At 41.9% G+C, this 23756-nt stretch overlaps 1 protein-coding gene across 3 annotated transcripts in view; it reads right to left on the bottom strand.

The window, feature by feature from the left end:
• Positions 1-23756, bottom strand: part of KCNJ16 (potassium inwardly rectifying channel subfamily J member 16) — a 54327-nt gene that overhangs the window by 5606 nt on the left and 24965 nt on the right. The window contains exons 1-2 of one of the 3 annotated variants that reach the window (XM_043585130.1): positions 18172-18783; positions 14077-14118 (exon numbers count right to left, since the gene is read on the bottom strand). The exons of 1 other annotated variant lie outside the window; for it this stretch is intronic. The gene's annotated coding sequence lies outside the window, so the exon portion shown is untranslated. Of the gene's footprint in view, positions 1-14076; positions 14119-18171; positions 18784-23756 lie in introns of those variants that run through there. One more of the 3 variants, XM_043585127.1, reaches the window with a different exon arrangement.

Below are 23756 nucleotides of genomic sequence, written 5' to 3'. Positions count from 1 at the left end.
CTCAGGTCATGATCTCACTGTTCGTGGGTTTGAGCCCTGCGTCGGGCTCTGTGCTGATAGCTCAGAGCCTAGAGCCTGCTTCAGATTCTGTGTCTCCCTCTCTCCCTCTGCTCCTCCCCCACTCATGCTCTGTCTCTCTCAAAAATAAACAAAAAAAATTAAAAAAAAATAAAATTAATTAATTAAAAAAATAAAGTAAAATTCAATCTTACCTTTAGCATCTACTTAACAAAAATATTTTAATAGTGATATGAATTGTCATTGTATAATTTGAGATACACCACAGAGAATGTTCTAAATATCTCTGGCGAAATTCAATTATTAATGCCCCTGGCCTTTGATATTAACAAGTACCTTCTTGAGCACGTACATCATTTACGCGAGGTCATTGGTAATCAAGTTACTTTCCTGGCGACTATTAGATGAGATAAATTTTAGTGGACACATGAGAGCTGATGAGGAAGAGAGTAGAAAGGGTGGCCTAGATTCTGTGTGCAGGTCATTGTCTTTAGAGACTGCCTTGAGGGCAGCTCTGTGGCGTGTGAAGGGGGCCAGAGCAAGAACCTGTGGTCAGAAGGCACTTGTGGGTGGGCCCTGGCCGCTGAGGAGGAAAGAAGGACGGAGTTCATGGGATAGGACAGAACCCAAACCAGTTAGGTTATTTTGCTCAAAACCTATTCCATAATTTATTGCCTTGGAATTATGCTAGAGCCTTGTCTTGCCTGGAATCCTCCAAAGACATTCAGACACAATTAGGTGGAGCTCTTCATTCAGCCATTGAACACCTGCTTCACCCAGAACCCACTAGATACTGCCCAGACTTCTCCAAATACTCCCTGTCTCCCAAATTTCAAACAGTTTCTCCTTTGTTGACATTCCATGGCCTTCTCCTGTTTCTCCTCAGCTGCTATCATCCCCAGAGCAGGTCTCGGATTGAGCTCCAACCTTTAACCTCTCTGTTCAAACTTCTGCCGTCTAACTTCTCAGTGATGAAAGACTTTACCTCTTTCCTGATAGAACTCTACAATCTCTCCTGAATCAATTTAAGAAAGTCTTGTGCCAGTTTAAGACAGGAAAGGGGGTTCTGCTATGCTACGAGCAAACAACCGGACTGAATCCTGGAGCTGGGAGGGAGAAACAGAAACCAGGTGTTACAACATTGCTGGTAACTTTATCTGGACGGCCTCTTTCTAGCCCATTTTTTTTCTTATGTAATATCGACAACCTAATCATAAATCTGCCATATCCAAAAATGGTGCTCTGTTTTGTAAAGAAGTAGGAAAGTCTGGAATTATGTTTCCCCATTTTCTGGATGTCAAGATCATACAAAAGCAGTAAGAATTATAACTGCAGGGCTGCCTTGGTAGCTCAGTTGGTTAGGCATCTGACTCTTGGTTTCGGCTCAGGTCATGATCTTGCCGTTTGTGAGTTTGAGCCCCATGTCAGGTTCCAAGTTGACAATGAGGAGCCTACTTGGGATTCTCTCTCTCTCTTTCCCTCTCTCTGTGCCCCTCCCCCGCACATGCTCTCTCCCTCTCTCAAAATAAATAAATAAATTTTAGGGGCTCCTGGATGGCTCAGTCGGTTGAGCGTCTGACTTCAGCTCAGGTCATGATCTCACGGTCCGTGATTTCGAGCCCCGCGTCGGACTCTGTACTGACAGCTCAGAGCCTGGAGCCTGCTTCACATTCTGTGTCTCCCCCTCTCTCTGCCCCTCCCCCACTCACTGTCTCTATCAAAAAATGAATAAACATTAAAAAATTAAACAAAAATAAATAAACTTTAAAAAAAATTAAAAAGAAGAACTATAATTCCAAATTATTCTGCCTTAAAAATGATCTTAATAAGCAATAGTCTGAAATAGAATGTTTTTTGGTCTTGTAGAGAAATCCTGAATTGAGAGACAGACTTCCAATTCCAGGTCTGTCCCCAGTATCTGGAGTGGTTCAGGAAAGTAACTTTTCTCAGAACCTCAGTGCCCTCGTGCATGATACGGGGATAAGAACACCTATGTGACTGAGTTATTGTGAGTTTGATCGAGATAGTGAATGGGAAGCCATATTTCACTGTGCCAACCTCATGGTAATTACTAGATAATTATTGTTTGAATGTGAATCTTGTGAAGACTCAGTTTCCCTCTCAGTAAAATATCAGAACATCTGCTTGACCCTATCAAGGAGCTTTCCACTTGCCTGACCGAAGGGTTGACAATGTGGCTCCCGGCAGATACTTCTATTTTAAATTCAGGGGTGGCACCACTGTTTCCTACTACTGAGCTACAGGAGCCAATTCTCCATCTTTCTAGCTTCCCAAAGCGCCAGCGACTGGATCGTATTCCTTTCCTTTTCACAACGGTCACCAAATGGGAAATCCCCTACTCCTTGTCCTCAACACAGGCGCACGCACACATACCCCTATCCCACAACACACATACACACTCCCATATACATGCACGCACATACTTTCAACTCAATGATAAAAATGCATTGCTTAAAAAAAAAATTGTGCTGCTATTCTCTCTGAGCAACCAAGCTAAAGGAAACAAGACTGACAAGCTTAGCAAAGTCAACAGATTAAAGAAATCCATTAGGTAGTTATCATGTGTATTTTTTGTCTTAAAAGGTATGGGCATGTTTTACTAAAATAGTTCTGAAGGTTTCTCTTGTTCTTATCGTGATAATCAGCCCATCCCTGTCTTGGTTGGACGCCAGCCTGGGTTGCTCAGAAGGGTGCTCCTTTGAGCTGTATCGGGGTTGGTTGCAGAAGCTGGATGTCATGAGATCTTACGTCCCTTTAAGAGAACGCAGTCCAACCTTCATGTGTCAGGTTCCCCAGTGGCGTCTAAAGGTCTCCAATGGGAATTTGTTGCTGATTGTTTTCATTCTGGTCTTGTCTTTTATTCATTTTTTTTTTCAATTACACTCCTACTGTGTGCCAGACCCACCCACTTTTAGGAATTAGTGAGAGTCCCACTTACGCGGAAGGCGCATTTGAGGATTGGCAAAAGGAAGCACTAACTCAGAGAGAATGGCCCGCAGCAAGGAGAGAGGGCGCAGTTTAACCCGGGCGATCAGAGAGTGGTGCCCACTTGGCATCCAAGTGAGGATGTGCTCTTCACTTTTCCTTCCTGTGGCCTTCAGTAAGAAAGTTCTCGACTCAGGCCTCGTTCTCTGTTGTATTTTGTTTGTTTGAGACACGGTCACTATCTAGTCGTTAAGGCTTTCGCTATTTACAGGTGTAATCTGGCTGCTGCACCCTTTGCTCTGAGCTAATTTTAAGAACCGGTTCTCAGAAGAACCTATCATTACAGGAACGCATCTGCATTTTATCGCTAAAGTCAGGCTTTCCTGATCAGGTAAAAACCTGGTTTTACCAGGTCTACATAACAGCCTTCTAACTCATCTCTTGCCACCTTTATCCAGAGTGATAGTTCTAACCTAAAATGTAAATCAAATACTCCTTCTCCTGCTACCATGGATCCAGTCGAAGCTCCATATTATGGTCCTGCAGTAGCTCTGTTAAAGGGCAAGAGCATGGGGATCAAAGACTTGGATTCTGAGCATGGTTCCACATCTCAGCTGCATGATATCAGCATCTTACAGATATCTTTCAGCTTCATCTTCTTTATTTGAAACATAGGGACAATCGTTGACTCTCAAAATGCTTTTCATAAGGAAAAAATGGCATAATGTAAAAGATCACAATGGTTAGCATCTTGGAAGCTGTCTTTATTTATAGTCTCTGTTGACCCCTTAATTTGAATGCCTATTTCTCCTCTGTTTCTTATAATAGCTTACAATACTGGGTCTGTATCTATTCTGGGATAGATGGATATCTGAACTACAATATGAAAAAATGAACACGACTAAATAAGAAGAAGGAGAAAAAGAGTTTTCCAGGCAGAGGAACAGCATTTGCAAAGACTCTGTGACTCAAGGATGCACAGGGCATGCTTTCCAAAGAACTGAAATCAAGGAGAGAGGGAGCTGAAGCTGGAAATGAAAGTGATTGAAGTATCTTAACTAACAGTACAGCATAATAAGGTTTCTATTTTTAAAAAGACCACTCTGGGGCGCCTGGGTGGCTCAGTCGGTTAAGCGTCCGACTTCAGCTCAGGTCACGATCTCGCGGTCCGTGAGTTCGAGCCCCGCGTCGGGCTCTGGGCTGATGGCTCAGAGCCTGGAGCCTGCTTCGGATTCTGTGTCTCCCTCTCTCTCTGCCCCTCCCCCGTTCATGCTCTGTCTCTCTCTGTCTCAAAAATAAATAAACGTTAAAAAAAAAATTAAAAAAAAAAAAAAGACCACTCTGGCCATCCAATGGAAAATTGGCTGGAGAAATTTAAAAGCAGGCATGGGGAGTAAACCAGGAAAGTATTTCAATGATCAAGTAAGAGGTGACGGTGGTCAGGATTAGGACACTGCCAGTGGAAGTGGCAAAGCCACTTATCACCACAGTGTTTCTTTACCAGCACCTGGAGCAGAGTCACATGACCCTGGAGTGACCAATCAGAACTTCACAAACAAGTCTTTGACTCTTGAGGAAGTGATTGATACAAGGGTATTGGACCCTATTATTTGAGGCAACTTCAGGGAGTCAAGAAGCCAGCGGTGAGGTGGCGCGTCTAAGTTTCTCTACAGAAGGGTACAAGTTGCAACTCCTAGTGAGACGGTCCCCCAGGTAAGATGCTCATTTTGCCTTGCTTCTTGCTTTTGGCTCATATCAGGTTTTCTCTTTTCATACAAAGAGGCAAGAGTGTGGTCTAATCAGTCTCCCTTACTCCTATCACATACACCGGCAGCAAGTCCTATGGGCTCACCTCCAAAATAGATCTTGGGGTGCCTGTGTGGCTCAGTCAGTTAAGTGACTGACTCTTGATTTCGGCTCAGGTCATGATCTTAAGGCCATGGGGTTGAGTTCAGTGTCGGGCCCCATGCTGACAGTACAGGGCCTGCTTGAGATTCTCTCTCTCCGTGTCTCTTTTTGCACATGCTCTCCCACTCTCCCACTCTCTCTCTCTCTCCCACTCTCTCTCTCTTACTTTCTTCAGTAAAGTTCTTCTTCCCCTCTCCCACTCTCTCTTGCACATGCTCCCTCTCTCTCTCTCAAAATAAATAAATAAACTTAAAGAAAGAACAAAGTAGATCTCAAATCTAATCAGATCTCCTGGTAGTCCAAACCACCATATCTTCAGGGGACCACTAAGAGATCTTCTTTGCCTGCCCTTGCACTTTAATCTACTCTTTTTGAAAATAAAATCAAAACATGTCACTCCCCTGCTTAAAACCCTCCAGCACCTTTCCAGTCTTCCCATTGCAATTAGAGTAGTTTGCACAATCTGTGTTATATACACAGCACATACCTCTGACTCTGCCCACCTCTTGAAATTACTTCCTACCATTCTCCTTCCCACTGTTCACTCTCTAACATCACCGTGTCTCCCTCTTTCACTGACACAAAGGTCCACAAGTTATAGTCTAAGGGCCAAATCGGGCTCACCTCTCGCTTTCATAAAATTTTATTGGAACACATTCAGACCATTGTTTGTAAAATTGTCTACAGCTACTTAGTGTCATGCTACCACTGCCGACTTGAGTAGCTGCAACAGACACACATGATTCACGGAGCCAATATTTTTATTATCTGACTCGTTACAGAAAAAAAAGTCTGCCAAGTTCCACTCTAACACCCAAGGATGCTCTGCCTCAGGGCCTTTGTACATCCTTTTCTGCCTGTGTGACTTCTTATTTATCATCACTGAAGTCTCATCTTTAATGTCACCTTTTCAGAGGGGCCATATCTGATGAGGATGTGAACTAAACTCCTCCCCCACATCATTCTTTTTTGTATCGTTAGCATGATTTTCATGGCACATTTTAGGCACACTCGCCACCAGTGATGGATTACATGTTTGTTGGCTGGATTGCCCCATGGAATAGACTGCAAGCTCCATGAAAAAAGATCCTCTTGTCTTCTTCGCCCCTGTATCCCCAGCAGCTAGAGTAACGTGTGGCATGTAGGTATTCACCAATTATACATCGAATGAATGAACTAATACACCAGTTATACATCGAAGGAATGAACTAATAACTAATTGAACAATATACTATCCTTAAGGAGATTTTAGTTCTAGTAAAAGAATCAGCATTCTTAGAAGTGTAGACCATCAGCGCTGGTAATTCTGTAAACATCAGCTCTCAGTTCCTTCCACTTACCTTGCTTCTCCCCTGTCCTAGCTGCCAGTTCACACATAGTTTAAAAAAAAAAAAATCACACTGTTTATTTAGGTTAGCAGCTTCCCTAGAACTGCGGATTTCAGTATGATAATGCCCGCAGCTATGCTGCAGAACTCTGGAACTCTGGAGTTGGGGGAAAAAAAAAAAAAGAAATCAAGCTTGGCACTAAAAAGTGTTTAATAACATTTGTTAAAGCCATGATTGAATTATTAGAAATGTGGTTCCCCTAACACGGATGCCTGTCATTATATTGTCATTTTAAAGATATGTCCAAATATAATATATATTATGTATTTAATTTGAACTATTTCTGGAGGTAAGTTGGCATGATGCGACAACAGTCTACGAATTTCATGCAGCCACTGATTCAGAAACTCCATCTGTACCAGTATATCCTAAAGAAATGATCATGGGTGAGCATAGAGACATGGCTAATTTGTACAACTATTTGTAGTAGCAAATTTTGGCCAGGGTCTCACCATCTAATAAATGTGGGATTGGTTCATAGGTAATGGTACAATCATAACACTGCTCGTTACTTTTAATGTGCCCATTAAAAGCGATGGAAGAGAATGAGAGAAAAAAATGTGAAACATATTGTCTGGTAGAAAAAATAAAACAGGGCTTAAAAAAAAATCCAGGGCTGTAAAACAGCTTGTATGATAGTATTTTATATATATGTGTGTGTATATATACACACACACACACACACACACACACATATATATATATACTTAAATATATTTAAAACAGAGAACAGACAGTATGATATGCAACAAAATGTTAATTGTGGCCCTCTCTGTTTGGTATGATTATTTTTTCTCCTTCTGTTTCTTCTATTTGCTTATTTACATTTTACAGGGAACACACATTACTTTAACCAAAAAAAAAAAAAAAAAAAAAAAAAAAAAGAAAAGAATAGAGAAATAGGTATTTTTCAGTTGGTAGTTTGAAGTGTATCAATTCTGAGGCTTCACAAAGGGAAAGCAAACCAATAGCAATCTAAAAGCATTTATTAGGGCCTTTAAAAGGCAGCTATAAATAGCCCAGGGAGGCAGACAGTCCTACAGACGTTTAAAGTCAGACATTGATGCTGTAATTTTTGCTGGAACAATTCACAGAAACAAATATAGTGACATTTAATTCATCTAAGTAAAACCAGATCTCATTTAAAACAAGGAGGGGGGATGGAGAGGGAGTCGGGTCAGATTTGGCCACTGGAGACTGATTGCAGAAATCATGAAAGCAGTTGGTAACAAATCAGGGATGCATAAAGCAGAGGTAAAATTAAACAGGCATCAAATACAATCCTCCCTCTCAGTGCCCCCTTTTCTCCCTTCCCCATTCCAAAACATATTAAACCGTTAATACCTTCATTTCTTGGCTTGGGATACCAAAGTCTGTTTTAGGCGTCTCTCTTTTATCTTAATATTTTCAATAACTTTGGAAAGAAAATGTTAAAAGTTGTGCTATTTTGCAACTTTACTACTTTAAGGCCTATGTTGTTAGATTTTAAGACCCAAGGAAACGGTCCTTGGAAATGGATGAATTTGAGAAGGGCAGTTAGGTATTTATGATGTAGATTTGCCTAACTAGACAGCCCTGGCCGGTGCTTAAGAATTCATTTTCATGAACTCCAAAACCTCATTAAGACACGTCGGCCAGCAGTACAACATAGAGTCTTTCTGCAAGTGTAATCTACCACCACCCAGCTTGCACAGACCTGGGGGAGCACTTTACACCTTCAGAGCCTTGGGCTTCACCCCAATCATTGGGATTCCCTTCCCTCCCCCCTCCCCATCGCCACTTGATCCTTCTACATCCTCAAGATAGAGATCTACCACCTTAATGTTTCAAGAATTGAGACACTGGGTTTTGACAGACCTGAGACTGAGTTCAGATGTCTGCTTGATCATTAGTGACACGGTGCATTTGTGCATAAATGACTCGACCTCGTCAAGCCACGATTTGCCCATCTGAAAAATGCAAATCATAGGACTTCTATGAAGATTAAATGAAGCTGTGTTCCCAAATCTCCTTTCATGGGGCTGGTACTTAATAAATATTTAATTGCAATGCTTGTAGCTATGACTATAGTTCAATCAAGTATAGATCTAGAGGAGAGAGAGAGAGAGAGAGAGAGAGAGAGAGAGAGAGACTGCTATGTTTTTAATGATAAATCACTATTAGATTGGCAATTTCCCAGGCTTGTTTGAAAGTTGCCTTCTAGCACCTAATTGTCTCGACATCACCTTTAGGGAGATATGACAGAGCTGCCCAGAAAAACCACAAGTATCATTAAGAATAGGAGTCATTATGTACTGGCCACTCACCTTGCTTTCTAAATGCCAGCACCTCTGACCGAACTTTCATAGCTCCCGTATAGTTTGATTCGGGAGCCACTTTGGTGGAACCTAACGGTCCATTCCAAAACAAATGTAATCTATGGAAAACATATGTGCCGTGACTTTTGACCTTCTTCGAGTTTGGTGTTTATGGTATTCCAACAGAACACCCGGTCCTATCACTCTGTTGGTATTTTCCAATTTTGTGAGAACTGCCTGCAAATTGCCCTCTTTGGAAATTTACAGAGAATCTATTTATTAACCTATTCAATCTGCTGGGGATCACTGAAGTCACACATGTGATTTTGCTAGTAGACCAGGAACTCCCTGGATAGTGTCTACAACTTTAACCTTTAAATGATTGAGTTTCCACTTTAAGCGGTCAAAATGAAAACTCAGGACATCTTCGTTGGGGAGAAACATAAGGCAACTGTTACTGGTTCGTATCTTAATTTCCATTGTCCCTTGTGGATGCCGATAAATTGGGAAGGTCTTTAAAATACAGGACAAAAGATCTCCCTGGGAAGATCCAGATAGATAGCCAATTGAGGTAATACCTTAAGCCGTGTGTCGCCTATCACACGAGATTAGCTTTATTAGCCTTTTCAAGGGCACTTGGCAAAAAAGCATTGCCACTTACTACCGATAATAAACGACTTAAGTAGCTGATGGAAATCAGTGCCTTTGACAGACTCTCAAATTTTCATGCATTTCATCTTCTATACTTTCTCCATAGGTTATAGTCCTGTCTCCACGGCAGTGGTATAGAAGCAGAATGAAGCTGGAAGGTTTGATGCTGTTATCTATGAATGCCTATACAAACAGAGGTGACCCAAATTAGCAATACTTCTCTTAAAAAGGAAAAGTGATACGATTCTCAGTGTATTCATTGTGATGGACACTAGGGAGTTTAGTGTGGGGCAGACAGGGACGTTTTTCCCCTCAACCTCATGGCAAACTATTTAAGCCTTCATTGTAAGAGACTGTTTCACTTGGCTAAATATATCAATGCCTACAGTTAGCTAGAAAAGATCGTGGAAACAGCCTTTGTGTATTCCTCGATTCGATTAACATTTAACTAATCTGAGGCATTGTGCGAGCTATCACTGAGGATTATGAAGACTATCACTGCCCTGGAGGAGCTCCATCTTGCCAAGTATACCACAGACATTTTGTCAAGACAACCCGCCGGAGAGTGGAGGCATCTGCGGTCGATTAGTAACGACACGGCATGATGCTGTAGCTGCAAAAGAAAGGTGGTTGGGTTTGAGACCTTTCCTAGCATTTAAGGTGCAGAGGTGCTTCCCCAGCATTCTGCTTTGGTGGTCAGTTCTTGATTTTGTAGGCTAATGAAGGAAGATGGTGCTACAGATAAGCCACAGAAGGAAAGCAATGAGAAATCGATTTGCATTTGGCTTGGAATAAATCATATGCTTTGGAAAGAATGCCCCATTTCGGTACTTTGCAGGCTATTAAAATGATTTTTCTGTTCCCTGGCTTCAAGCTATCAGACAGGCAGGATGTAATCAAGGGGAACATTCTGGGCAGTTGAGCAAAAGGCAGTTTAGGAATTTTTATTTTTAATTTCTTGGGCTAATTCATCCAGCAGATAATCTGCCTATGGAAATTTAAGTGGTGCTTGGCTTGAACAAATAGATTTCCCACATCCAAATCAAAATTCATTCTGAGCCAAGAATGTACACAGCATAGCTATATGTGAAAAGGTTTCCAATATATTTTGAAAGTTCAACAATTTTTAGCTACTGATTTTATTAAAAATTATTCATACCATTGTAACGGTAGCCGACATGGCCTCCCTTTATTTGAGACTGACTGGAGGAGGGGATGGAAAAGAACACTTTCTCTGGTAATGTGATTACCTTTTGCTTCAACTTTATAAAAATGCCACTTTGCACCCATGTCTGGTAGATAACATTTCTGAAAAACTCATTCAACAGATGAGCCTTGGCAATGCTGCAGAAGTTTAAAATCTTAATGGAAAGAATATGCTATGAACTAAAATAGCTTTTTCCATTCATAGAGTTTAGGAGCAGAGGAAGAAATATTGGCTTTTTAACCGAGAAATGTAAACATCGTTGGCATCTGAACTTCCAAATTTTATGTAACTTTCCAGTAGAAAGATAGATTGGATGCCCTCATTGAACAACAACAACAAAAAAAAACAAAAAAAAACCAAAAAACGACAAACCCATCCTCAAAGACAGATTTTCAACAACTTAGGAAAATGTCCGTGCCAGCTTCCATATCCACAAGCATTTAAGAACGGAAACATAACAAGCTGAAGGAATATTTGTCCTGTTAATCATTCATATTTGACCAAATGGCACTGAAATGTTGTGAAAACCAAAGACTCCACCTCTTCCTCTCCAGCACCACCAACCTAGAACTTGCACTTGTGTCCTTGGGTTCCTGGTACCAGGCTTGGTTTGGCAACACGCTATCTATGCATGTGCCATTAAGCAAAACAGATCCTCACTTCCTCTCCCCAGCCGTGCTGTTCATGACCCCTGTCCTGGTCATTTGAACCAAAGAACACTCCTTGCAGGGAAACAACACATTGGGATTTGTGACCTTGCCTGTCTGTGGGCATATTTCCCTAGTCCCTTTCCCCAAGGAGCTTTTACTGTCAGTTCAATAGAACAGTGCTAATAAAAAATCTCCACAATCTAAAGAGCAATAGCCAGGAAGTCAAAGAATTACCACCAAGGAGCTTAGTGCGGTGCAACCTTGAAGATCCCACCCACAGGCAATCTGTGATGCCAGTCAAGGTCTCTCTATGTGCTCCCTGCTTCTACTTGTAGTCACATCTTCCTTCCACTCTTTTCAGCTCAATGCTGAATGAAGCCTCAATGCTGTGTCCCTCTCCCCTAATCCTAATAGCAATCCTGAAAAGCAAGTTTTACTATATCTTTTATGTTTTGCAAGTTAACAAACTAAGGCTTAGAGAAATGAAGTTGTCTGCTAAAGAAGCAGGCTTCAGCCCAAGTCTCCGTAACTGGATTATAAATGGTGCATAAAAGTTAATGTCATGCTCTTGGATATGCATATTTTTGTATCTAAGGCTCGAAACAGATCTTCTAGAATGAAGGAAATTGTGTGCTATTCCTGTAGCTCCAAACACCAGGGTTATAGGGAAATAATTTCAGCATCAGTGGTTGTTTTCAAGCTTTCTTGAGATATATCTACCCACTCTACTGATAAGAGCAGTCGTTGATGTGCGCACCAGTATACACAAGCATAAGTGACTTTCAACCAGCAAAACCCCACCTAATTGAGCCATTAAGAAGTGTCAGCAAGGAAAGAGGCCAAAGGAAACTCAGAGCTGGGTTGGGGGTGTTGGGGAATGCTGTCAATGAGGGCTTATTGGGCGCTGCCTTTTCATGGAGAGGAATGTTTCCAATTGTGAGATTACACAGCCAATGGGTGGGCTTGAGGGAAGGCTTGTTGGCTTTGGACGCCCTTTGGAATGAAGCCAGTGTTTGAACACAAAGGGAAAAACAATCCAGTGTGGATGATGTCACCGAGCATCCTGAGGAAAGCAGCAAGGATAAAGCTTCCTACTGCTTGGATCCAAAGAACACAGACTTATTTTGGTATGAATTCCTTGTGCAGCCAGTAGCTTGACTCTTACAGAGGGATCAGTTCTAATCATAAAGACTCAGTGCTGGAGAGAGAGCGAGTGTGTGTCAGTCTGGTTCCTGATCTGTGAGCTAGAAAATCCACACCCCCACCCCTCCCCTCCACCCATGCTCTAGATTGTTCATGAATCCCTGTAAGTTGGGCAAAGGCCATTTTCCACAGGGGGAGACAGAACATGGGCCTGCTCTCCTCAAGGTCACTCTCAAACTGTGATCAAAAATCTACCTTCTCATATAGTAATGGTGATTATTAGATATGGGGAGGTGGGTGTAGGGAAGAGGGACCCAAAACACAAGGGGCTTTTTGTCAGTGGTCGCCCGGCAACAGTAAAACAAAGAGAAATTCATGCCATAACCAATGACTGAGGACAGTCTATTTGTCAGGTCACATCAGAGAGATGAGAGTACGTATTGTAAATATTTTTTAAATGGTCTGTGTATTTGCTATCTGGACATCCTAAAAAGAAAAGAAACAAAAACAAAAACAAAAACACAACATTCCAGCTGGGGGAGAGACTGCCCCTCCCAGGGTTAGCCAATTCTTAGAGATAGCGAGGGACCCAGCCTGGAACATGCTTCTGATATAAAAACTAACTAATGCAGAGCCATATCTCCTCCATCTGTCCTGTAGACCCAAGGAGGCAATATTCTTCTGCCTTAGCCATCCCAGGACCAGGTATCGAGCAGCTAAGGACTGCTCCCATAGCCCAAAGCCCACCAAAATTATTTAAATTAGCCAATGCAAAACTCTTTGGCCTGTCCTGCCTTGCCTTTTCCACTCAAACCCCTATAAAAGTTATGGGTCAGATCTTCCTATCACTCCTGTCTTCTGATCACCCTGGTGTCTTTCCCATGTGGCCCCGTGCAGTGTGCTGTGCCTCCTGTTTTGAGGGCCTGTGAGTATCACAAACTGTTTCCCTCAGCCTCAATGCCACCTGCTCTTGTGGCCACACCTGACTGACCATCTCATAAAAGAGTGCAAAACCACCTAAAAGTGGGATTGGCAAAAGACACGTTTCCATCATCATTGCAAAAAATACTCCACAAGGGTAAAGAGTATATTGCCATTACAGTCCAGAATGGTTTAGGTAGAAGTAGTTAGTGCCTTTCACTGTGGAGAGGTACCTGGTAACATCGCAAGTGAAGGACAGCATGTTCCGCGTCTTCCAGTCTCGAGAGTGTCAGCCAAGGCTGAGCAAGCAGCGGATTGTGGGATAGGCGGTCATAGCTTCTTGCTCTCAGCACGTGGGCCCAGGAAGCTGAGAGGGTCGCCCCAAATGGCTGTGAACATTTATGTAGGGAGAAGATGGCAATGTCTTTCTAAGTATCCAATCTGATATATGCAGATATACCCAGTATAATGGCCAGACTCCTAAGGTCAAAGCTAAGGAGTGGGGGGACACTGGGTGTGCTTGGAAGCAAGCCTAGTGATGCAATGGCAGAAGAAGAGAAGTTCAGCTGAGCTGCTGGAAGACAGTAAAGACAGAAAAGAGTTACAGTTAATCAGCTTAACAGACACCCAGTGAGAAGCCAAGGGACAATAAGGAAGGGAAAAAACAGAGGTAGTGAATTGAAGAGAAATGAGAACAGGCATCATGTACATACTCAGACAGGTGAACACTCCACATGAAAGCGTAATTTGGCTCTAGGTGTGGAGCTAGGGTTCAGGATCTGGGCTCCAGATTGAGAACAGATAAGGGCCAGATACAATCCTGAGCCTGAAACGAGACACATCTTAAGTGCTAGGCACTTTATGTCCATGAATCTAATTTTCCCCCAAATTCTGACAACCAGTGATCAGCATCATTCCCATTTTCAGGATGCGGAACTGAAGCTTAACTTGGTGGGTAGATTTAGTCAGGGTCACAGAGAGAATAAATGCTGGGGGGAGGAAAAAAAAATACAAGAAATTTTTAAGTTTTTAATTTTAAATTTTTAAGTTTTAAGCCTTAATGAGAGGAGGAACTGTTAGAATCAGGATGAAGTAGGTCTTTGGACCTCATCTCAGGGGGAAAAAAGAGAAAATTCAGTCACAACGACTGGGCACAGGTTCAGAGCAGAGCTAGCTGCAAGAGGTACAGGCTAAGTCCCATTAGGTGTGTTTTAGAGCCACTTAGGTGCTCTGCGGATCGACCCGTTTCAAGATGGGAAGCAGAGGGGCCCGCATGTAAGGTCAATGCCCTTAGCTCTAGGGATTGGAGTCATTGACAGCAGGGAAACTTAGGCAAATGATTTCCCTCAAAGCTGATCAATCTCAAGCCCAGAAGCCAGCAAAGATGAGCAGTAGGAAAGCATAAACGAGCTTAAAAGTATATCTTTCCCAGAAAATCAAGGCAAAGATTCAACAAAAAAGTTTTTCATCTACACAGAATTCCCGGCAAAAATTGCAAACGTTTGTTCACTTGGGAGATATTTCCCCTCTGCAGTGTCATGTTTGACTCTGGATATCTTGCTTTTTAAGAGAAGTCACTATCATGCTGAAGAAGTGGAACACAGAAAGAAGTGAAGGAGAAGAAAATATCAGAGGAAATATACACTTGCATGTTCAGAACCTTTGCCGAGTACCAACTACACCCCCTTTACTGTGAAGCAGATGTGCTGAGACCATTTCAACATGTCCCTGCTCCTAGTACTTCATAGGCTTGAATGCAGAGATGGGACATCTCTATCCATCAGGAAAGAAAGGAGCTGGCTGTGTGAAACCCCAGGGGGTTGGAGGGGGATCTGGGTTGAGATTTATAGGGAAGCAGGTTTAATATTCACAACAAGAAAAATATTTTTAGTGTTTATTTATTTATTTTGAGAGAGAGAGAGCAGGGGAGGGAAGCAGAGTGGGGCAGGGAGAGAGAGAGAGAGAGAGAGAGAGAGAGAGAGAGAAAGAGAGAGAATCCCAAGCAGGCTCTGCCTGTCAGCACAGAGCACAATGGGGGGCTTTGATCCCACCAATCGTGAGATCATGACTTGAGTGTAAATTAAAAGTCAGACACTTAATTGACTGAGCCACCCAGGCACCCCAAGAAGAATATGTTTATTGTTAGTATCTCTAAAAATTGAGTGAAAATTAGGACTTGAATTTGGATGATCAGCTTGAAGAATATATAGACATTTCCTGAATTTGTTGGGAGGTTCAATTACATAACACTGAGGGTCTCTTTGGTTCACGAAGATTTAAAGATTTGCTGTTATGTTATTTTTCATTAACTAGTTAATAACCTCTACTACAATACTAAGAGATGAATGGTGGTGAAAGACTGCCCAAAAAGATGAAAAATAAAGTGTCAGAAAGACCTCATCATCCCATTAGAGTAAAGACACTTGAGTCTTCTAATTTGTTTTAGTTATTATAAGCCATATTGTTATGACAAGAGGAAAGATCATACCCATGTTTTTTGTTCATGCACTTTTTTATTTTAGCTGTTTTTATTTTCATTGTGTTTTCTAATAAATGTTTATTTATTTACTTTGAGAGAGTGTGAGAGAGAGGGAGAGAGAGAGTGAGCGTGTGCATGTGCAGGGGAGGGGCAGAGACAGAGAGAATCCCAAGTAGGCTCTGTGCAGTCAGCACAGAGCCTGATGAGGGGCTCAGTCCCACAAACCGTGAGATCATGATCTGAGCCAAAATCAAGAGTTGGATGCTTAACCAACTGAGCCCCCTGGGCGTCCCTAGTTTCATTTTGTATTTCTGTGTATGCCCTAAACTTAAAAACAAACAAACAAACAAACAAAAACTCAAACTCAGGCTGGATCATGGATTTTTCTTAGCAAAAATTTAGAGAAAACCCAGGTTAACAGCTGACAGGGAAGTTTCCAAGGGCCAGAGTTGCTCCTGGATCAATTTACTCTTGTGTTCCAGGGTGCCCCTTAGTCCCACTGTGAGGTTGGGCAGACCATCTCTTGTAGGTGAATCAAATTCGGGTTTTGATGGTCTGGTCTCAGAAGGACCTTATCAGGTTCTTATCATAACCTATCATTCTAGATATATTACTCATATAATGCAAACAAAATAGCGCCTTTGCTTTAATCATTTAGATTTGAGTTGTGGAGTCAGACTGATTTCTCTCTGAATCTCATCTCATGTACCTAGCTAAATTAAGAGCAGTGATTTTACCTCTTTGATCCCCGTCGCTTTAAAAAGGGTGATTAAGAGAATTAAATCAGATAGCATTGTAAAACAGTAGGCGTCCCACAAATGCCAGCAGTTTTCACCTGAAGTTTATCACTTGGACAGACTAGGAGCTTTGCCTCGGCTGATTCGAAGCAGCCACTGTGACGTTGAGAGAGGCAGATGTTTTGATTTTAAGAGATCGACGTGTGAAATATTGATTCGCCTTTATTAAACTATGTATCCACAAAAGAACGTCCTGGCCCCATCTCTCTCTTGTTGACCCTCATTGCCCCCCAAGCCAGCCCCACATATCTTCCTTGACCTCCCCTGCCTAGCTGCCCTGCAGAGATTGGGCTCATCAGAGAGGTGAGGCCCGGGGCTGGAATGCAGATGTCTGAGAGCCAAAAGGTTCCATATTGCTGGTCAGAAAACCATGTCAGAAGCAGGTCGAGGCTGGTGAAGATTGCCCGCACTACCTCCAATATTGCAACAGTAGTCTGCCTTCCTCATTACAAAGCTGCAATTGGCTGGGGTTTTCTCAAGGCTGAGAACAAGAACTACGTTCGTTGGAGTGGAGCCATTTGAGATGCTATGCTGAGCTTAGCTATTAACCCACTATCACATTTGCATCAGTTTCCCTCCTCCCCAACACGGAGCTAGAAACCACGGTCTCCACGCAGTATGCGCTCCCTATGTGCCAGATGGCATATCAAATGAGATTCAGTGATATCTGACAGACACACATTATTAAAGGCTTCTGAAAAGGAGGCAGAGAGAAGCTAAGTAGATTGGGAGGGTCACACTTCTGCTAAGCAGCCAGCGTGGGCTCTACCTTCAGGATTATGGGCTTTCAGAACCTCCGGGGATATCGTCCCCAGCTCCCTCGGAATGCTCAGAATTACGTCAAGCCTCAGAAATACAAATCAAAGAAGGGGCAGAGGAAAAGGCTTTTAAAAGAAAAGCTTAAGGAGTTTCATCAATAAGATATATTTATGTTTAAACCCATGGCCCTGCATCTCTGCAGGCTTAGAACTTCCAGGTAGACGAACCGCATTATCTCAGCCTCTGTTCCTTCCACCAGTGACACGGAAAGCCGAAGGCATGGAACGTAACAGATGTTATTTACTCCATAGCAACGGTCCAGATTGCAAATCGTAAGACAACAATGAGTTGTAGAAAAACAGTAAAAGTTAGAAAACCCAGGCCTTTTATACCTCATCAGACTTCACTGTTTGAGAAGCTTATTCTTTATCAGAGTTAACTTGCTTGCAGCTTTTTTTTCTTTCTAATGAGTCTTTCCAGCATTTCCATCTATGTATTTTTAGGTGTAAGGACACAATGAATTACAAATCAAAGACCGCGTCTTTTAACACACAGTTTCAAATTCTCCAGGCCACTTCGTTGTCACTTTGGAACAGTGGTAGAGTGACAAAGACATACAGAAGAGATGGTTTTATGAATGGCTGTTTCCACAGGAAATTAAAGACTCATCGTTTTCCACTTTGTCCCACGTCAATAAGTAATGTTCAGCTGGCTAAGTCATCACGCTTTTAGTCTCTCTCTCTCTGAATGTTACTTCCCTTAACTGATCTATAAATGGCCCTCACATTCTTAATCTGTTTGGTGCAGCACTCCCCAGAGATTATACGGGAGAAAAAAGAAAAGAAAAAAGACGATTCCCAGCCATGGAACATACAGCAAAAAAGAGTCAAAAGAAACCTCCTAAAGGCACCTATTAGCAGACACACACGCAAAAAAGAAGCAACTCAAGATCAGGCAAGCAGTCAGTTGAAGCTTAGGTCACTCTGCCACCCACCCGATGGTCTTACCTCAGTTACAGATAATGAAGGTCAGACCCAAACCCGGTGTCCTTTTCATCTCCTGAGAGCAGTGCAGCTCCCCATCTCAGGCTCGCTTCTCTTTGCTCCTTCCTGCTCTCTCTGGAGCCGTCAGCACCTACCGCCATGGAGATGAGAAACCCCACAGGAGAATCTCGCTCTTTTTTGCCTTTCCGGACACATTCACCACACACAAAGGCCAGCGAGTTCTCAGCTCACTCTAGTGAATCGACACTTTCTTTAACCGGTTCCCATGCCTACACGTAGTAGACAGTCTTGCCAATGGTGGCTTACAGAAAACAAGGATCAAGAAGAAATACCCTTCCTCCGCTGCCCATCTACATCTTTGTCTTTTGATCAGACCTTTGTGAGCTGGTTCAACAGCAAGGATCTCCCCCAAATCGCAAAATGGCCCGAGACTGCCCCTAAACCGAAGGCTGCATTTTCTCTCACTATCACCTCCAGGACTCTTACAGCTTCTTCCAAGGGTGTTCTTTGTGGGTGTAGGTGTTCTCTCGTCGCGGTAAAGATTTTTCTGTGCAAACACACACCCTGTCTATGTAATCCTACACCTAAAGCAAACAGCCTCTTGCCCAACATCATTTCATTTGGGTTCCAAGGAAGTGTGTGCCCCTAGAAGACCACTGACATCCTGAGTAGTGGTTCCAAGGACAAAGCGTAAATCTTTTTCTGAGCAACCTGTTTTGTTTTCTGGCGTGTTGGTTTGCTTCTTGTACGTCTAAGATAAGGGAGGGAATACGCTTCTTACTCAATGTCCATTTTTGCCTATAGAGAAGCCTTATAATCTGGAACGAGCTAGTCATGAAAATGCGAACATTTACAAGAAATTGAGTGAATACTGGTGCTGTTTCCGGAGACGATGGAACTGAGAGAGAAAGAATTTTGAAGTTGAGGTTTTCTTGTGGTAATTGGAGATGCTCTCTGGCAACCAAATGAAAATGGCGGGTGGACAATACATTACTCTGGAGTTGAGGGGAGACATCCAGAATGGAGATCTAAGATTGGAAGTTATCAGTACGTATATAGCCGCGAACATGGGTGAGACCGGACAAGAGGTGAGAATAGTTAGAAAAGAAAGGGGTTCCAGTGATTAAGCTCTGGGGCAGCCTCTCCGAATTGAAGTTGGGAAGATTAAGAAGATCATACAAAGGAGACTGAGAAGGTGAACTGTTTGAAGTAAAAGGAAACCTTGAGATGTGGTCTGAGGTGAAGACAATGTAATAAGAACAAGGGAATCAATTATCTGTGTCAGAGATTAATGATGGTGAGAATGAGAACTAAGAGTTGACCCTTAATGGGGTGCCTGAGTGGCTTAGCCAATTGAGCATCTGACTCTTGATTTCAGTTCAGGTCCTGATCCCAGGGTCGTGTGATGGAGCCCTACATTGGGCTCTGTGCTGAGCATGCAGCCTGCTTAAGATTTTTCCTCTCTCTACCTCTTTCCTTCTCCCCTACTCACTCTTTCTCAAAAAAAAAAAAAAAAAAAAAAAGAGTTGACCATTGGATGTAGCAATGTGATGTCACTGGTGACTCTGATGAAAGACATCTCACTAGCATTCTGGAGCCAAACGCTTGATTAGACTGGGAACAAGTGGAAACAGGACTGGAGGAAGTGGAGACTTGTATGTATCCCATCTGGAGTAGAAAAATGCTGTCTGTGATGGATAGGAAGGAAGGTAGGGGGGAATTTATTTTTCAGGAGGAGTTTCTATTATCTCTTGGAATATTTCCATGTTAGTTATAATACGATGTTGCCAACTTATTGGCTTTTTAATAAAGGAAATGTCCTACCATTAGTCCTGTGTGTCATTTCCATTATAAGTTAAGTATTTTGAGGAGACTTGAAGAAGGTGTCCAACCTGTTTGATCTCAGAGTTTCATTACAAAACCATAGGGAGAGAAGAGAATACTATTATTGGATCAGTAACTGGGTCTGCTTTGTGCATGATATAATACTAACCACCAATTCCACCTAACTGGATGAAAAGCAAATAATTTAATCAGGTGTTTTCTTTCAATATTTTCTTTCTTATTTTTTCCTACATTCTGTAAAATACTTTGCTTAATTTCATCTTAAATAAAAACTGCTTTTATAATGGTGTAAAATGATATAAATAAACCGCAGGAAATATAAGCCCCACATTAATAACTATTCAGTGAACATTAACCAAAATAATCCTAACATTGATCTACAGCTTATCGTAGTTTAATCCTACTTGTTCGCCTAGAACATCGCTTGGTATACAGTTTATGCTTCATACTTTATTCTTTAAAATATTAATGAATTCTTCTAAGAAGATGTGGTACATAATGGAATATTACTCAGCCCTAAAAAAGGATGAGATCTTGCCATGTGCCATGACATGGACAGAACTAGAGAGTAGAATGCTAAGCTAAACAAATCAGTCAGAGAAAGAGAAATACCATATGATTTCAGTCATATGTGGAATTTAAGGAACAATGAGGATAGGGTGAAAAAAGAGAGAAAAGGGCCAACCAAGAAACAGACTAGAACAAAGTAATGGTTACCCGAGGGGAGGTGGGTGGGGAGTGGGTTAAATAAGTGATGGGGATGAAGGGGGGGCTCTTGTCCTGATGAGTACAGGGTGATGTATGGAGGCGCTGAATCACTATATTGTCCATCTGAAACTAATATTACACTGTACGTTAACTAACTGGAATTTAAATAAAACTTAAAAAAAATTAATGGATGAGTAACAAGAAATCTGCTATTAGAACAATTTTCCGTAAGAGTCACATTTGTTTTAAGGCTAAATTATGCAACTGTGTCCTTTATAAACTATTCAAACTTCTGAGAAGAGAAGAGAAAATATAAGACATATAAATTGAGTCTACTTAAACTGACAGACTAATAGGTTAATAATAGATTTAATTTTATATGCATATAGTTTTTATATAGCTTTATATAATACTGTTGAAGAGGGTCATAGACTGTCCTCAACAGAATTATTTTAAATGTGTAGAATACCCTGGAACTGGGTTTCTCAGCCTTGACATTTGAGCCAGGTAATTCTTTGTTGTGGGAGGATGTTCCGCGCTTACAGTGTGTTTAGCAACATTCCTAAACTGTGTCCACTAGATGCCAATATGACTGCAACGCCCAGTGTGACAGTTAATAATGTGTCTAGACATTGTCAGATGTCCCCTGGGGTGGGGGGGAACCACCTCTGGGTTGAGTGAGAATCACTGTCTTAGACTCAAAGAACCGGGTAGATGAGTTTTACTCTTAGTTAATGGAATCTCTAAGAGAATATGCACTCAAAAAAACATGTGATTGTCATTTCTTTCACAATAGATGTGAATGCTTTAAGGAGAAGGTACATATATAAAATGTGTATGAAAGGATGCAGTGTTTTTTAACATCGACTTTAATAAGGGTCTGACGCAACACTTGTGAAAATACATGTTCACAAGAAGAAAGGCGGACTTCAGGAAAATGGGTAGGAACAAAACACATTTTCACAGAATATGAGTGCTAACATTGGTTTACAGAAAATCATACTAAGATTGGCTCAATTTGTTACCTTTAAAGTAAGAGGCCACATACTGATTAGAACTGAGATTTGGAACACTCTGTTGATTAGAAACTGTCTCTAGCTACTTTATTAGGCACTCTGTGCCTCAGTACACCCATCTGTAAATGAAAGATAACAAACATATCTATTTCGTGTAGCTCTCAGGAGATGTAAATAAGTTAATATTTGTAAAGCACTTTAAAAGTATCAGACAATAATATCTGTCATCGCTATGTTGTTACCTAACAGCCCGATTGGGGACGTATGAAGAGAGAGGCATGTGGGTTGGTGGATGAGTGCACGTTTCCGGCTGATGACAAATCAAATAAAATATGGAAAGCTTTGGAGGAAGCTGCATGGCTGAAGGAATGGGCAGAGGAGTTATAGGGGAGCTTAAAGACGTGCAAATGAGAGGCTTTGGTCTTGGAGAAAACCATGCTGGAGCTGCAAAGTAATGATAATCACGATAATCCATATGATGATCTAACTGACTGATTCAGTAAGGACATCTGAAATAGGGAAGAAAAAGTCTGACTTTTATGTGATCCCTTATAGACCGTAGGTAAAGGACAGAATGGTTTATTTTAAATGGGCTTTCCATACTCAGTGGGCAACTGTAGGCTGTTTCCTACAGCCTCAGCCCCTGCTGCAACCATGCCTTCAGATAGACCCAAACACTTTTCACAGGTGCCATTTTTGCTCGCCGGAGGGCTTCCTGTTATTCTAACTCTCGCTACCATAGGATACAAAGTGCTTGAAGTCCTTGATGCTAAACAGTGTGTTCCTCTCCCACTACTTATGATCCTAAAATTACATGAAACCCATTGACTTACTTTCTTCTCTTTGGCCAAACTGTGCTAAAGTAAAGCATGCTAACAGCTTTGGAATCAGAAATAAATCGGTGTAAGCTGGTTAGCATGTACTTCCTCTCAAATTAGCGATAATAATTCATTTTTTGAGAAAACTGAACATGAGGTTTAATAAGGTTTCTGTTTGGGTCATTTTTTTTTTTCTGAATTTGAAGGAATTATTTTTCCAGCTGGTTGTTGTATCAGCTACAAAACACACACGTTAGCCAGCAAAGACCCCCTGAGAACTGCCAAAATGCCTGCGTCAAATACTGTCAGGAGGATTCAACTCAAAATATGAATCTTCGAGAAGGCATTGACGCAACAAGAAATCATTGCTTGAGTCCTTCCAAATCCCCTCAAGTTGGCCTTCAGTCTCAGGGCATTTTCATTGACAGGGACCTCACTGAGCCCACACATTTTCTGTTCCTGTTTTATGATGATTCATTGCTGCCAATGAGGAAGTCCTTCCTTAAGCTCAGATAAAAATGTGTCTCCCTGTAGCTTTCCCAAGACTTTCCGGTCCTCATGCTGTGCCTCAGAAAAACAAGCCTTGTACCACTTCCAAGGGTAAGTTCTTCAGACAATATAAGATAAGAATCTTACAGTTGCTTCTTTCTAATTCAGTCTTCACCTCTTGGAGTGAAAAATCTCCAAAGCCTCCAAGTATTGCTGATCTGCATAGTGATCATTTAATTTGTCACCTTTGAAAGTGTAAAAGGTAGGGACAAATGCTAAAACGATGAGTCACTAGGCCTGTCAACCAGGACTGCTGAGACATTTAGTCAACTTACTTATGAGCGGTGACGTGCTGGTAAATTTTAATAGGCTCTCTGAGGGGGGGAAAAAAAAGTACAGACTGGTAGAGTTTGCCAATTTCTGTAGTATATATACTCCAACCATGTGATGTCGTAGAATGTGAAGTTGGTAAGAGGTGGGCACCATTGGCTCTCCTGAGTCGGTATGAGCTGCTCCCACAGAGCACTGTGTGATGACCCAGGTTTTAGTATCTGCTCTGCATCCTGGTTCCTCCCCTCTGAAGGTCTCTTTTACTATGTGGTATATTTTAATTCATAATTACTGAAGTGTGTTGTTTTGACCAGCCCAGAATCAGTCCAGATTCGGCCCAGAATCACTCCAGACTCCACCCGAAATTCTACTTCAAAGCTCT

The sequence above is a fragment of the Prionailurus bengalensis genome, chromosome E1, assembly GCF_016509475.1.
Source record: "Prionailurus bengalensis isolate Pbe53 chromosome E1, Fcat_Pben_1.1_paternal_pri, whole genome shotgun sequence".
Taxonomy (NCBI): domain Eukaryota; kingdom Metazoa; phylum Chordata; class Mammalia; order Carnivora; family Felidae; genus Prionailurus; species Prionailurus bengalensis.
Note: the sequence above shows the minus strand (reverse complement) of the source record. Positions and strands in the feature narration are given on the sequence as shown.